Source organism: Pristiophorus japonicus, chromosome 1, assembly GCF_044704955.1.
Source record: "Pristiophorus japonicus isolate sPriJap1 chromosome 1, sPriJap1.hap1, whole genome shotgun sequence".
Classification (NCBI taxonomy): domain Eukaryota; kingdom Metazoa; phylum Chordata; class Chondrichthyes; family Pristiophoridae; genus Pristiophorus; species Pristiophorus japonicus.
In genome coordinates, this window is record NC_091977.1 from 341,572,061 (window position 1) to 341,587,548 (window position 15,488).

A 15,488-nucleotide genomic window follows, 5' to 3' on the forward strand; every position below is an offset into this window, starting at 1 on the left:
ACGAAACACAGTGCTGACAATGTTTAGCAACGTCGCACCCAATTCCCGGCCACCACCAATCCCGTGAGATATTGGATATCATGGCGTTATGCGAGGCATGGTTAATGCCGTGGTGTAACTCCATGATCATTTGCCGAATGCAGGAAGGGGCCAACACTTTTACATCCTTTCTCCACACGGAGTCTATACCAGGTGATCTTTCCTTTTCTCTCTCATTCTGCTGTTTCTTCCTCGTTCGTATCTGCGTGCAGTTTAACTATGTTTATGTCCTCCTCTGTGGTAATGCTACAGACTGACTCTATCTTTATGTCCGCGGATGTGGCTGCTTCTCGAGAGGCATTGTCCGCAACCTCATTTCCACGCTGTATTTCATCCACTACTCGTTGATGGGCCTTTACCTTTATCCTGCTGCTTTAGCTGGTTTGCTGGCTGCTTCTAATAGTAATTTTATACGTTCATCATGTTTGATGGCCTCACCGCCAGAGGTAACAAATCCTCTCCTTCCCCATGCTACCATGTAGTCATGTACTACCCCAAAGTCATACCTGCTACCTGTATATATATTCACTGTCTTTCCCTCTGCCAGTAATAAGGCTTCCGTCAGTGCGGTTAATTCTGCTACTTGGCCGAAAGGCCTCTGTCCAGCACTCCCTGCATCTCTACCTCAAGGTGCTGGTTTAATACCGCCCATCCCGTACGTGGGTGGCCGTCGACGTACCGTCGGGATCCATCCACATACAATGTGAGGGCTGGGTTTTCGAGAGCTACCTCACTTACATTCCCTGGGGAATCTTCCCATTCTAATGCATTACACTCGTGGGGCTTCCCCCGAGTGAGGATTCCTTCTGCCGGGTTTTCCCCGGTGTCTCTAACTAAACGATGGGCCGAAATGGCCTCCTTCCATGCTGTAAACTTCAATAATTCAATGATTCAATCTTTACTGATTCATCGTGGGGCAGTAAAACGGATTCCCACTTCACTCGGCGGACATTGGAGATGGCCCGGAGCTTTCCAGTATTCAACGTTTCTACCAGAGTGCGTTTGGTGTGTAGGACAATTTTGCAAATGAAAAATTCATTCACTCCCACCTCATAACAGGTTCGCTGACCTTGACTGCCCATGTGGCGCAGTCTAGTGCAGCAATGCATCTGGACAAGCCCGTGGCTACTGGTGATTGTTGGGTTGAATAGTAAGCTATGGGTCTCATTCTGTCCCCGTGCATTTCTGTCTCTCATCAGAGAAAATGGTATTTTTAGATAGTTTCCAAACTTTTAGTAGTTTTTTAAAACTGTTTACTATTTCTTTTACAAAGGTTTCCAAACCCAAGATTTTCCAATACAACCAAAATGTTTATCAAGAAGAATCTCTCAAAATCCCAATTCAAATACTGTACTGCAAATCTTTTTATTTAAATCTCTTTTACTAAACTAGAAGCTTTCACGTCATTTAAAATAAGATTCTACACAAAGGAAATGAGGGCGGAGCTTCCCCAGCCTGTAGCCTCAAGAAACCCACGCAGGCTTTTTAAAAAAAACGTTACTCTTCCCTTCTTTTTTTATCTCACTCAGACTAAATTTATTATCTTTCAACCCAATGTAATCAATGATTATGTGTTTTTTTTACACAAGTAATTGGACGTCTCGGCCTGCAATAGCCAAATTGAAAAGACAACACTTTGTTTACGATTCTAATTGATTTAAAATGAGCCACACATTTATAATTGAAGTTTTATCTTTTGTTAAACAAACCCATCCTTTGTGCATTTCCTAGCTCCGTAACTTATCATCAAAATAAATCCACATCTGTGTTTCTAATTTAAAGTGTCATTCAATTCTAGGTACACAATTCAACTTCTTCACATTTCATAAACTTCCTACATCTAGGACAACACTACAAAGGATTAAAAACTTTCAGCTCTCTGCCCGAAAAAGGTGGTTGGAGTTAAAACAAATATACAGATACACCATTTCTCTTTTAAAAGTCCGGATTTCAGACAAATGAAAAATTCATTAACTCCAACCTCAAATGTTCTACAGTCAAGAAGATTTCCACGCAACCACTATCATTCAACAAAGCTTATCTTTCTCACAAAAGCTGAAGCTTCTGTGTCGGTGTTATATTCTTCTTAGATCTACCCACTCTATCTCCTTCTCTTAATTTGCGCAATTCTTCTAATTGAGACCTGGCCATTGCCTTCTATTGCAAACATTGACTGACCACCATCAAAACTGCTTTGGCCGTCTTTTTATTTTTTTTGCTTCTCCCACCATAATTTCTGTTTTACGGGGTCTTCTTTGGGATCCCATCCATCACTTAGTAAATATCAATTTTTTATGGTCATCGGCAAAATACCTACTTAGCGAACCTCCCAGACCCTAATCTAGCATATCTTTGCATACCATTATGTTTGGTACGTCTACCCCTCTATCATTTCGTTGTCCACTTTATCCTGGTTTCCTCCAACCTAGGGTCTGCAATTACAAACCTACAAAGTCGATCCTACTTTGATAATTACTAATCTGACCTCGTAACTGCTCTCAAGTCTTTTACACCATTACAGACCTTTCTCACAACTTCGGACACCCCAGGCGACTGACACGTTTCGCGGCAGATTACATCGGATTTATGAGTGGTATTTAAAATATATACCAGACTACGCCATTTGATGCGGAGTATGACAAAGACACTCAACACAGGCCTGTTGTGGAGAAAAGAATTGTTTAATTGCTTGATCAAGCGAGACATGATCTATACCAGTTCCTTAACTGGATACCTGCCCAACCGTTCTCGTCTAACACTTCAGGAGCTGCTTCTTTTATACAGAATTCTTTGCAAAGTCATCATTTACATTATCATGGGTCAGTCTTTCTACCGTGTGACAATTTTTTTTCACTTTGTTACAGATTTTCCAATTTTAACTTTGCTAATAGTTTCACATCCTCCTTGGGTATGAACATATGTATCCTGTATCCTGATTCCTGCCACTAACATGAATCTATTTCTTAGTTCTGAATAACAACAGGAATCTATTTCTTAGTTCTGAATAACAAAAGGAAGCCTCTTCGTAGGTCTACAACATTAGCTCTGAATAACAGGAATTGCACCATTGTCCTTCAATTGCACCTGCTAATTTCACCACATCAGCAAATTGTGTTTTTGCCTTTCTAATCTAAAACGTGTTTAACTCTTTAATTCCTGCTTCACTCCTTGATATCATCATCATATCATCACCATCATAGGCAGTCCCTCGGAATCGAGGAAGACTTGCTTCCACTCTTAGAATGAGTTCTTAGGTGGCTGTACAGTCCAATAAGAGAACCACAATCTCTGTCACAGGTGGGACAGATAGTCTTTGAGGGAAGGGGTGGGTGGGACTGGTTTGCCGCATGCTCTTTCCGCTGGCTGTGCTTGATTTCTGCCTGCTCTCGGCGACGAGAGCAAAGGTGTTCAACGCCCTCCCAGATGCGCTTCCTCCACTTAGGGCGGTCTTTGGCTAGGGACTCCCTGGTGTCAGTGGGGATGTTGCACTTTATCAGAGAGGCTTTGAAGGTGTCCTTGTAACCTTTCTGCTGACCACCTTTGGCTCGTTTGCCGTGTAGGAGTTCCGAGTAGAGCGCTTGCTTTAGAAGTCTCATGTCTGGCATGTGAACTATGTGGCCTGCCCAGCGGAGCTCATCAAGTGTGGTCAGTGCTTCAATGCTGGGGATGTTGGCCTGGTTGAGGATGCTAATGTTGGTGCGTCTGTCCTCCCAGGGGATTTGTAGGATCTTGCGGAGACATCGTTGGTGGTATTTCTCCAGCGACTTGAGGTGTCTACTGTACATGGTCCATGTCTCTGATCCATACAGGAGGGCGGGTATTACCACAGCCCTGTAGACCATGAGCTTGGTGGCAGTTTTGAGGGCCTGGTCTTCAAACACCCTTTTCCTCAGACGGCCGAAGGCTGCACTGGTGCACTGGAGGCGGTGATGGATCTCGTTGTCAATGCCTGCTCTTGTTGATAGGAGGCTCCCGAGATATTCGCTGCCTCAGAGAGCTGTGGAAGCTGGGACATTGAATAAATTTAAGACAGAAATGGACAGTTTCTTAAACGATAAAGGGATAAGGGGTTATGGGGAGCAGGTGGGGAAGTGGAGCTGAGTCCATGATCAGATCTGCCATGATCTTATTGAATGGCGGAGCAGGCTCGAGGGGCCGTATGGCTTACTCCTGTTCATATTTATTATGTTCCTATGTTCTTATGTATATGAGAAGTGGTCCTTGATGTAAAGATAAGACGTACAATCTTGTCCTTTTGCTATGCTGACACTCCTAACTTGTGCGTTGTAGATGGTGGAAAGGCTTTGGGGAATAAAGAGGTGAGACACTCGCTGCAAAATACCAAGCCTCTCACCTGCTCTTGTTGTCACAGTATTTATGTGGCTGGTCCAGTTATGTTTCTGGTCAATGGTTATCCCCAGGATGGTGATAGTGGAGGATTTGGTGATGGTTATGCCACTGAATGTCATTAGGCGGTGGTTAGACTCTCTCTTGTTGGAGATAATCATTGCCTGGCACTTGTGTGGTCCAACTGTCACTTCTCAGCCCAAGCCTGAATGATGTCCAGGTCTTGCTGCAGGCGGCACGGACTGCTTCATTATCTGGGGTGTTGCAAATGGAACTAAGCACTGTGATCATCAGCAAATATCCTCATTTCTTATCTTATGATAGAGGGAAAGTCATTGATGAAGCAGATGAAGATGGTTGGGCCTAGGACACTGCCCTGGGGAATGCCTGCAGCGCTGTCCTGGGGCTGAGATGATTGACCTCCAAACACCAGAACCATCTTCCTTTGTGCTAGGTATGACTCCAGCCAGTGGAGAGTTTTCCCCCTGATTCCCATTGACTTCAGTTGTACTAGGGCTCCTTGATGCCACACTCGGTCAAATGCTGCCTTGATGTTAAGGGCAGTCACTCTCACCTCACCTCTGGAATTCAGCTCTTTTGTCCATGTTTGGACCAAGGCTGTAATGAGGTTTTGAGCCAAGTGGCCTGGCAGAACCCAAACTGAGCATTGGTGAGAAGATTGTTGGTGAGTAAGTGCCGCTTGATAGCACTGTTGATGACATCTCCCATCACTTTGCTGATGATTAAGAGTAGACTGATGGGGCGGTAATTGGCCGGATTGGATTTTGCCTGCTTTTTGTGGACACGACATACCTGGGCAGTTTTCCACATTGTCAGGTAGATGTCAGTGTTGTAGCTGTACTGAAACAGCTTGGCTAGAGGAGCAGGTAGTTCTGGAGCACAAGTCTTCAGCGCGACAGCCGGGATGTTGTCGGGGCCTTTGCTGTATCCAGTGTGCTCAGCCGGTTCTTCACTCACATGGAGTGAATCAAATTGGCTGAAGATGGTGGGGCTCAGGAGGAGGCCGATATGGATCACCCACTCGACATTTCTGGCTGAAGATGGTTGCAAACACTTCAGCCTTGTCTTTTGCACTCATATACTGGGCTCCACCATCATTGAGGATGGAGATATTCATGGTGTCTCCTCCTTCCCGTTAATTGTTTAACTGCCCATCACCATTCATGACTGGATGTGGCAGGACTGCAGAGCTTTGATCTGTACACTATTATACCTTTTATTTAACAAAATAAATCTCCTTTTAGAATATACCATTTTTAGTGGCCAACCAAAGTGATTCATGTATCACATAGAAACATAGAAACATAGAAAATAGGTTCAGGAGTAGGCCATTCGGCCCTTCGAGCCTGCACCACCATTCAATAAGATCATGGCTGATCATTCTCTCAGTACCCCTTTCCTGTTTTCTCTCCATACCCCTTGATCCCCTTAGTCATAAGGGCCATATCTAACTCCCTCTTGAATATGTGATTTGTTCTGTCAGGACAGCGTGGAGTTTTACTTGGAGCTGGTGTACTTGGTCACCGGATGTACATGGATGCTTTCTAAGGTTTCAATCATTTCATTAGATAGGCCCATGTCAGAAACTATAGTGATCATGTTTTAATGAGTTAGATGAAAGGAAAACTTCTTGCTAAGTACTAAACTTCTTTGCTTTCTTAGTAATTCAATCTGATATCAATAGGCTTATAAGTACCTTCCCTTCACTATTCTCTTATCTACTTAGACAGCTCAATCCAAACGTAGGCCGGAATCTTCCCAGCCCTGCTAGTGCGGGTTTGGAGGCTGTCAAAATGGCTCTGATTGAGAGTGGGGCTGAAGTCTGCTCTGAACCTGCCTCCGGTCTGCCTGCAAATCGCAGACCCAACACCAAGCGGCAGGCCAGTCAATTAAGATGCTAAAGAGGTAATTTAAAGGTATTTAAAAGGATTTTACCCAGGCACTTTACATTTTACTAAGTTTTCAACGAGTTTTCCATCCCTTGGGTTTCACGCCAGGTAAGTGGAGTCGGGTTCTCAGTGACCCTCCATTGCTTTGCCTGCTGACAGCTGCAGAAATGGTATAAAAGCTGCCATTTCACAGCTGTTCACTTTCCAATGTCAGAAGCTGAAGCCTTCAGGATTTGGAAGACATTTTTGAGCTGTATGCAGTTTGAAAGTATTTGCAGTGAACTCTCTATCCACTGTCACGAACTTGGAGCAACCTCTCTCACCACTGATAGATTGTTTCTGTCATCTCAACCTCAACTGCCATCTATTCCAGTAGCATCAGTGCCCTTGAAAATATCACCTTGGTCCTCAGACCCCCACCACGATCAGCCCCAATGGTGGTGCAGGCTCGAAGGGCCGAATGGCCTACTCCTGAACCTATTTTCTATGTTTCTATGTTTCTATGTGATACATGAATCACTTTGGTTGGCCACTAAAAATGGTATATTCTAAAAGGAGATTTATTTTGTTAAATAAAAGGTATAATAGTGTACAGATCAAAGCTCTGCAGTCCTGCCACATCCAGTCACTAAATATACCAGCATCGCCAACAACAACACCAACCTTCTCCGCAATCACCTGATGCTGCACAGGACACAGGGCATCAGCACCCGACCACATTGGTGCCAGGTATGACCTCACCATGGCCATATTTACTTCACTTGATGCTGTGCCACATGATGCGCCAGGTTGGCACCACCCCACACCAGCACCATAAAGCATTCCTGCAATGCCCCAAGCCATTCCTTTCATACTCATCATCATTGTGCAGGGTATCGTTGTGTCTGACAATTCACTACAACTCACTAACATACTTCCAAAGCTGCACACAAATCTGTCCAAGAACACAAAGGGCTAGAGTTTGGCCAGACTGTCGTTATTTGACAAATAACGCCATTTTTGTGAAAAAATAAGAAAAATGTTGCAATTTTTTAATGGGGTAAGTTTGGCAAAAAAATACCCCCGTCGTTAAAAAACAGCATTGCTGGAGGAATCGTGTTGGAAAACGCTGTCCTCTCCAACTTTACCGCGAGGCCGATATCACGAAAAATACAGGGAAAAAAATCCCCAAAATTTTCAAAAATAAAAAAAATAAAAATTGAGAAAACATTCACAAAAGCATAAGCGACAGGATTGCTGATTTAAAAAAAAATTCAACTTACTTTTTTTGTAGGTCTTCTTACTTACCGGCATTCTTGAAGCTGCAATGCAAGGTTTTTCAAACGGTGTTTTGTGAAGCGAGTACGGCAGTGCCAAACGGCCAAACTTAGGTGGTACTTTTTTTAGGTATGGCGTTACTGAAAATGGCGATATTTTGACAACGTCATCCTTAAGGTTTGTGAAATTTTAAGCAGTTTATTTGTAGAACAAAAACTTTGTTTTAACGTTAAAAAATTGCGTTAAAACACGTTATGCTGGCAAATTTCTAGCCCAAATTGTTCAAAATAAAGATTTCTATGTTTGACAACATATTAACAGAAACTCTACATGAACATTGGCTAAAAGACCCAAGTGTCTATCCTTGAGTGTTATTTGCTGGTATGATTGGACAAGGATGAGGGTGAGTGTGAGGGGTGGCTAGTGAGATGGGGAAGTGATAATGTAGATAGAGAGAGGGATGGGTGGAAGTGCAAGGTAAGTTGGTGCGAGTAAGGATGTGCAGGAGTAGGGTAGGAAAGGCAGAGTGATGGGGATGTGATGAGTGGCACAGCAGGATGAGGTTCAGTGTGGCTTTGCAGTAACATGTCTTAATCGACCGAGATCATTGAAAGGTTTGCACAATCGCAGCCAGGTCCTCCTGATGACACCTCTGCTTGTGCCCTCCTGTGCAATGTGCAACCAGGCTGCGTTGGTGTCCTGGGGAGGTCTCTTCCGCCCACAGGAAGGGAAGAGAACCTCCCTGTGTGCTGTGACTCCCTCTATAATGTTATAAACTAAAGATGCCTAAAATGTATAAAACTGATACGGATGCTGTGTTTTAAATCGTTGTTTTGAACTGGAGACGAGATGTCTCCTTAAAATGATAGAGAATGCTTAGAACTGCTAATTATCTGTGGTTTTCAAGTTAAAGCTTCAGTTTGGCTTGAAACTATGGTAGAGAATATAGAACAAACTAATATGTTTGTAGCTACACAAACAGGCAAATCAAAAAGCCAGGCAAAGAAATACTTCAACAAGAAAGTTCGACCATTTGAGTATCGTGTGAGATGTCGTAATGGTACTAAACTATGGGAAGAGGCAACATTGCTTCGAACCAAAGTGGAATGGTCCCTTTCCGATTATTGACAGGGCCAGTTCTTCGGGTTTATCTGCTGCAATGCCCTGGGGAAAAAGGGGAGGACCAAGGTGGCTAAATCAATCAATTGCATATTTTATCTTACAGAAACAGTTAAGAATGATAATGAAACACGCTGCATCAGTTATCGAACCCTCCTGCTGGGGGTCATCATTTCATAAGACACTCGAACGTCTCTCCAATAAACTGGGTGGAATACTACAATCAAACCAATGGCGAGGGTATATCATGTTGAATTTTGAAGGAAATATGCAAAGTAAAATTTATATGCGAAGGATGTGTGGTATGTCCACCAATGGTTACTACTTGGAAGCACCACCTTTTGGTTCCTGAAGGAAATGGAGTTGGGGTACAATTACACTGCAGCACAGAGGGATACAACCCAGAGGCCCTGGAAGGCAAAGCCCCAGGATGGTACCAGAAGGTATCAACAGCATTGGTTAAAACTGGACTTAATGGGATACCCTATGAAGTAAAAGGCAAAAAATGGGACATTAAGAAATATGATTTGAATTTGCCATCTTTTTGGCTGAGACATGAGGGGGAATACCAGTGGAAAACCAAGTGGCAAGAAAATAATACGAGAAATAACACACGATGCTGTGCGGGATGATGTGTTAGTAGTGGAGGTGTAGTTGTAATAACACAGAAAAGAGATAAGATCATGGTAAATAAAAGCAGTAATAGGAAAGGAAACTGTCCCAAAATAGCAGAGGGTCCTGATAATGGTTTAGTAGTAACTTGCACCCATGTGTGCCTGTATAATGATGTTAGAAATGAGATTGTCCCAATGGTATTTAATATTTCAGCAGTCCAAATACCAAAGGGCCTGTGCAACCATGCACATGAGCTATTTTACAGTCATCTAGTTTAGGATTTTTTTGAAAGGAATGCGGGAAAAGACAGTGACGAATCTTGGGGCCCGATTGATGGACAATGCAAGATAATGTCCAAATTGAGAAAGCAATGAGCAAGTTAGGGGACCACAAGAGGTGGGAAGTAGCCTACAATGCTAATCAGTATCCTTGGGCATGAATTGTATCAGCAGTCTTGTAATTGCTCAATGCCTGATCTTAATATTTCTAATTATAATATGTTATTTGAGATGCCGATTGAACCATCGAATCAATAATCTAGAGTTGGCACAGTTGGTAGAGGTTCGTAAATGAGAGATCAAAATAGAGTTTTCTCTCTCTCAAGGTGGGGTCTGTTAGAAACCAAAGATGCCTAAAAATGTATAAAACTGATATGAATGTATAAAACTGATATGGATGCTGTGTTTTAAATTGTTGTTTTGAACTGGAGATGAGGTGTCCCCTTAGAATGATAGGGAATGTTTAGAAATGCTAATTATCTGTGGTTTTCAAGTTAAAGCTTCAGTTTGTTTGTGTATCTTTGACAATTTGTTTAGAAAGACTTAGAATGGAAGGAAGTTTGTAGGAATTAACGTAAACACAGGCAGTTTGTTACGTCGTAAAGAAGTTGATGACCAGTTAAGGTGAGAAAGCTCTGGTTTGGTTTCATAAGTTCAAAGGAGAGAGGATTAGGCTTTGTATTGATTGTACCAGAAAGAATAGGGACAGAGAGAGATGAAAGGAATTCCACAGAAAAGCGTCTTCAAGAAGGTATAAACAGTGACATGTGACCAAAATCGTAAGACATCTTTAGGGCGGGTTCTTGAAACAAGAATCGAAACAGAGAACACAATACAGTATTAGATAGCAAGTATTTAGGGGAACTTCTATAGGTCAAAAGGTCTTGTCAATATTCCGGTTCAGGCCCCCCTAAAAATAGGTTAAAAGTGACCTCCCGGAAGCTTGTACTCACAGATTGAAGAAAGAGAAAGAGAGGGAGGAAGAAAGAGAAAGTGAACGAAGTCCTAAATGAAAGGAATAACAGAATTGTTCACGTGTGTCAACTGTCTGTCCGATCAGATTGATTTCAACTATTGTTACAGTCGTATGTTTTTACTTTATAATTAATGTGTTTTATTCCGTCTTAAACTCTGATTAAGCACAATATATCCACCATATTCGTTTGTACTCGAACCTGATTATTTAAAGTGATCAGAGATAGCGTAAAGAGGCAATTTCTAACAATAAGCATCTGGAGGGAGTCGTGGGAGAGCTTGGGTGCCGCCATGCAGTGCTTGTCTTTGTTTGCAGCATCTCACTGCGGTAGAACACTGACAGAAATACTGGTCCCTTTAAGGAAATCGGCTGATGACGAGTCATCAGATGTCCACATCAAATCTGTTTCCTATTAATTGGCCGGCAACCTCGCAGTGCGGGCTTAACAACGTAATCAAGGTAAAATCAGATCAACAAAGCTCCATGGAAGCGGGAGCGGGGTTGCAGTCCGCCACTTACCTCGGCCACACTTCGCCCACCTCGGTAAGTAAAATCACGACCATACTGTGTAAATTTGTAACTTTGACAAGTCTATGTTCACCCAGTACTAATATTTCATTTACAAATATCTGATACTTCCGTATGAGTCCTTTGCTTGTCTCAGCTCTCTATTGCGTTCTTGGTCAGCTATTCCAGAATTAACCCTTTAGCTTTTGCAAGAATTCAGTAGTGTGGTTTAGAAGGGCGGCTTCTCCTGAGGAAAAGTTCTGCCAAGTTTGTCCAGGTGTGACTTCAAAATACCTATATAACCTGATATCATAGTGCTTGACAAATTATTTTCCAGAGCATGATGTTTCCATGGTCCCAGAAACTCAAGAACTATCATATTCACACAGTATCTAATCATCTCTCTATACTTAGCCTTATAACCTTCAATTCTGTTCCTAACCAGATATCCATCCAACTCATTTTTCAAGGTGTTAATCAACACAGCATCAACTGCCCCCGCTGCGACTCTGTACCAGTATTCAATAGGGGAAAAATCTAACCTTCAGTCTTGCTGGAGGCTTGTTAATTCTTTTTACTAAATCCCTTGTTCTGTGTTCACAGTTAGAGTTAAACAGTTTTCTTATATCTTTATTATCTTTGCTTCTCAGCATTCTAAAGACCTGAATCACATCTTCTCTCAATCTTCTTTCCTGCTGTGATACTATTTCTGTTCTGGAATTCTATCTTCATGATTGGAGCTCTAAATCGCCACAGAAGCATCTTGTCTCTCTGCACTGAATTCCTACAACATTTTAATGTCTTTTCAACAGCAGAGTACACAAAACTGCCCACAATATTCTAAACGTGGCCTCACTACTGATCTAGCCCCTCATCCATTCCTTTGTATATCTAGACTTGACTATTCCAATGCACTCCTGGCTGGCCTCCCACGTTCTACCCTATGTAAACTTGAGGTCATTCAAAATTCAGCTGCCCGTATCCTAACTTGCTCCAAGTTCCATTCATCCATCACCCCTGTGCTCGTTGACCTATTTTGGCTCCTAGTTAAGCAATGTCTTGATTTTAAAATTCTCATCCTTGTTTTCAAATCCCTCCATGATCTCGCTCCTCCCTATCTCTGTAATCTCCTCCAGCCCCAAACCTCCCCCTCCCCACCCCCCGAAATTCTGGCCTCTTGAGCATCCCTGATTTTAATTGCTCCACCATTGGTGATCGTGCCTTCTGTTGCCTAGGCCCAAGCTCTGGATCGCCCTGCCTAAACCTCTCCGCCCCTCTACTTCTCGTTCCTCCTTTAAGTTGCTCTATTAAACCTACCTCTTTGACCAAGCCTTTTGGTCATCTACCCTAATTTCTCCTTATGTGGCTCGGTGTCAAATTTTGTTTTATAACACTTCTTGGGATGTTTTACCATGTTAAAAGGTGCATAAAAATACAAGTTGTTGTTGTTATATAAAGTCAGTATAACTTGTTTCAGTTTGTATCCAAATGACCTTGAGATGCATTCTGGTATTTGATTAAACTCTTGATAAAAGCTTCATGTTAACCAAATACCTTTAGTGAATGATCAATAATCACACAAAAATCCTCTCTTCCATCTTTACGAGTGTTTTATATTACTTATTTTAATATATAATACATTGCACTTACTCTCATTAAAATCAATCCGTCTTTCCATTTGTTTAATTGATCATGATTCCTTTATGTGTTTTTTTTAATCTTACTGGCCACATATGCTGGTGTTACTAAAAAGTTTTCTATCCTGTTTTACACGCCTCCTGTCATTTATGACTAGCAAAAAGGGCATGATTACAGAACAGATCCCTGCATAATGACAAATGGTCATGTTGTGTATGGAAATAAATAGACTAACTGAAACAGGAGTAATGTAACTTAACTGTGTCCTTTATTGCAACTCTCAAAATGGTGTCCCAAACCAGCATGAATCAGCCTGTTTACAGCAGTGGGTGAATAGCTCCCGCCGGGTCCTAATACCTGTCTGATGAGGGTTTGTGTAACAAACAAATAGATTATGAACACAACATATTTCTCCCCTTCTGTAAAATACAGTCTATGAACAGACTAAGTTCTTGAGATAACCAAGCCGTGTTCTGATACGCTGAGACCAGCGTGGAGCTTGCAGTGTTTGATCGAGATTTTCAGTTGGGAAACAGAACAGTGTCTCCGTTCCATCCTGCTGGTCTGTTGGCCTGTGAGTTGGTATCAGTCTATGAGCGTTCCATCGCGTTCCATCATTGAGCTCGTAGATGTGAGGGCTGAACTTTCGCCCGATCTGTTTTGGAGGCAACTGTGAAGATGCGAGCTTATGACTCTGCTTTGGGCACTTAACTCTGACCCAATCTCCGTTCTTCAGTTGGGGCTTTTGAGCACGTTATTTTGTGTCAGTGTACGACTTCGCTTTTCGTTGGCATTCCGAAATCTGGGATGCGACTGTGGTTATCTTCACGCTAGGTTTGGCTGGGGGTTTGAGAATGTCCAGTAGCCAGTGAAGATTTCGTACAATCATGAGCTCAGCATGTGTCTTCCCTGTTAGCGAGTGCTTTGTTGAACGGTATGTGCGGAGAATGATTTGAACCGCTTCATCGAATGTTTAACCTGCTGCGAGGTTGGCTTTCAAACTCTCTTTGATGATGTGGTTAAATCACTCAACATTTCCGTTGCTTTGAGGATTGTACCGAGCAGTAAGGTGATGCTCGATAGCGTGACGAATGAGGAAATCCGCAAACTGGTCGGACACAAACTGTGGTCCATTGTCAGTGATTATGACCTCTGGGAAGCCCCACTTCATGAACATACACTGCAGAATAGTGATGATCGTTGAGGAGGTCACTGAACTTGTAGTGATTTCGGGCCATTTGGAATGCAGGTCATGTACTACAACAAGGAATCGCTGGTGCTCTGGAGCTGCTTCAACTGGACCGAAGATATCCAACTAAAGTTGTTGCCATGGTCTTTGTGGCCACGGAATGAGTTTCATTGGTGCTGGTCGGATGTTTGTGGCCTTTTCGTTCAGACTGCATGCTTCGCAGTGTGAGACAAACTCCTCGATGTGAGTGTCAATCCCAGGCCACCATACTGAATGACGACATCTCTGCTTCATGTAGACAATTCCAGGGTGTCCATCGTGTGCCAATGAGAGAATGCGCTGTTGAAGCGACTTGGGAATTACTGCTCTATCACCACAAGCTAGGCAGCTATCGCTCCAAATGGAAAATTCATCGCAAAGTCTGTGGAAGGTTTTCGGTTCTTCCAGAATTTGCTTCGGCCAATCAGTCTGGAGGAAGTGACACACGTGCTGGAGCGTAGCATGATGCTGTGATTCAATTTGAGTTTGTCGCAGGAGACAAAGTTTCTTCGCCTGACATCAGTAGTGGGGAAAATGCTGGAATCAATCATTAAGGATGAAATAACAGCGCATTTGGAAAGCAGTGACAGGATCGGACCAAGTCAGCATGGATTTACAAAAGGGAAATCATGCTTAATGAATCTTCTGGAATTTTTTGAGGATGTAACGATCAGAGTGGACAAGGGAGAACCAGTGGATGTGGTGTATTTGGACTTTCAAAAAGCCTTTTGACAAGGTCCCACACAAGAGATTGGTGTGCAAAATCAAAGCACATGGTATTGGGGGCAATATAATGAGGTGGACAGAGAACTGGTTGGCAGACAGGAAGCAGAGAGTCGGGATAAACAGGTCCTTTTCAGAATGGCAGGCAGTGAATAGTGGAGTGCCGCAGGGCTCAGTGCTGGGACCCCAGCTCTTTACAATGTACATTAACAATGTAGATGAAGGAATTGAGTGTAATATCTCCATGTTTGTGGATGACACTAAACTGGATGGCGGTGTGAGCTGTAAGGAGGACGCTAAGAGGCTGCAGGGTGACTTGGACAGGTTAGGTGAATGGGCAAATGCACGGCAGATGCAGTATAATGTGGATAAATTTGCGGTTATCCATTTTGGGGGCAAAAACACAAAGGCAGAATATTATCTGGATGGCGGCAGATTAGGAAAAGGGGAGGTGCAACGAGACCTGGGTGTCATGGTTCATCAGTCATTGAAAGTGGGCATGCAGGTACAGCAGGCGGTGAAGAAGGCAAATAATATGTTGGCCTTCATAGCTAGGGGATTTGAGTATAGGAGCAGGGGGGTCTTACTGCAGTTGTACAGGGCCTTAGTGAGGCTTCACCTGGAATATTGTGTACAGTTTTGGTCTCCTAATCTGAGGAAGGACGTTCTTGCTATTGAGGGAGTGCAGCGAAGGTTCACCAGACTGATTCCAGGGATGGCTGGACTATCATATGAGGAGAGACTGGATCAACTGGGCCTTTATTCACTGGAGTTTAGAAGATGAGAGGGAATCTCATAGAAACGTATAAGATTCTGACGGGTCTGGACAGGTTAATGCGGGAAGAATGTTC